This window comes from Trichechus manatus, unplaced genomic scaffold (genome assembly GCF_000243295.1).
Source record: "Trichechus manatus latirostris isolate Lorelei unplaced genomic scaffold, TriManLat1.0 scaffold00259, whole genome shotgun sequence".
Lineage (NCBI taxonomy): Eukaryota > Metazoa > Chordata > Mammalia > Sirenia > Trichechidae > Trichechus > Trichechus manatus.
Window position 1 is genome coordinate 2,520,942 of NW_004444195.1, and position 407 is coordinate 2,521,348.

The following is a 407-nucleotide window of genomic DNA, read 5'->3' on the forward strand; positions in this document are numbered from 1 at the left end:
CCCAAGGAGACTCCCTTTCATCTGATTGGCTACTCACAGTATATTCAATCATGGGAGTGATCACATTAAAACACTGAGAATCATGGCCCAGCCAAGGTGACCCACAATCTAACCATTACACCCTGGCTGCTTTCAACTGTTTTTGCAATAACTTTAAATTACTGAGGTAGAAAACATGATTTATTAATCATGACAACACTAAGTTCCTTGCTCTTTATGATATAAAGTAATACCATTTTAGTTTGTCTTCTCAATTAGGTTTAAAGTTCATTGAAGGCAAAATCTCTTACATTTGATTTGTGTTCACCACAGTGCTTTACACAGTGCTAGGTGCTTTACACAGTACTAAGTGTATAGCAGATTACAAATTTAGTAACTTTTTTCAGAATTTAGATTTATCGAGTTTT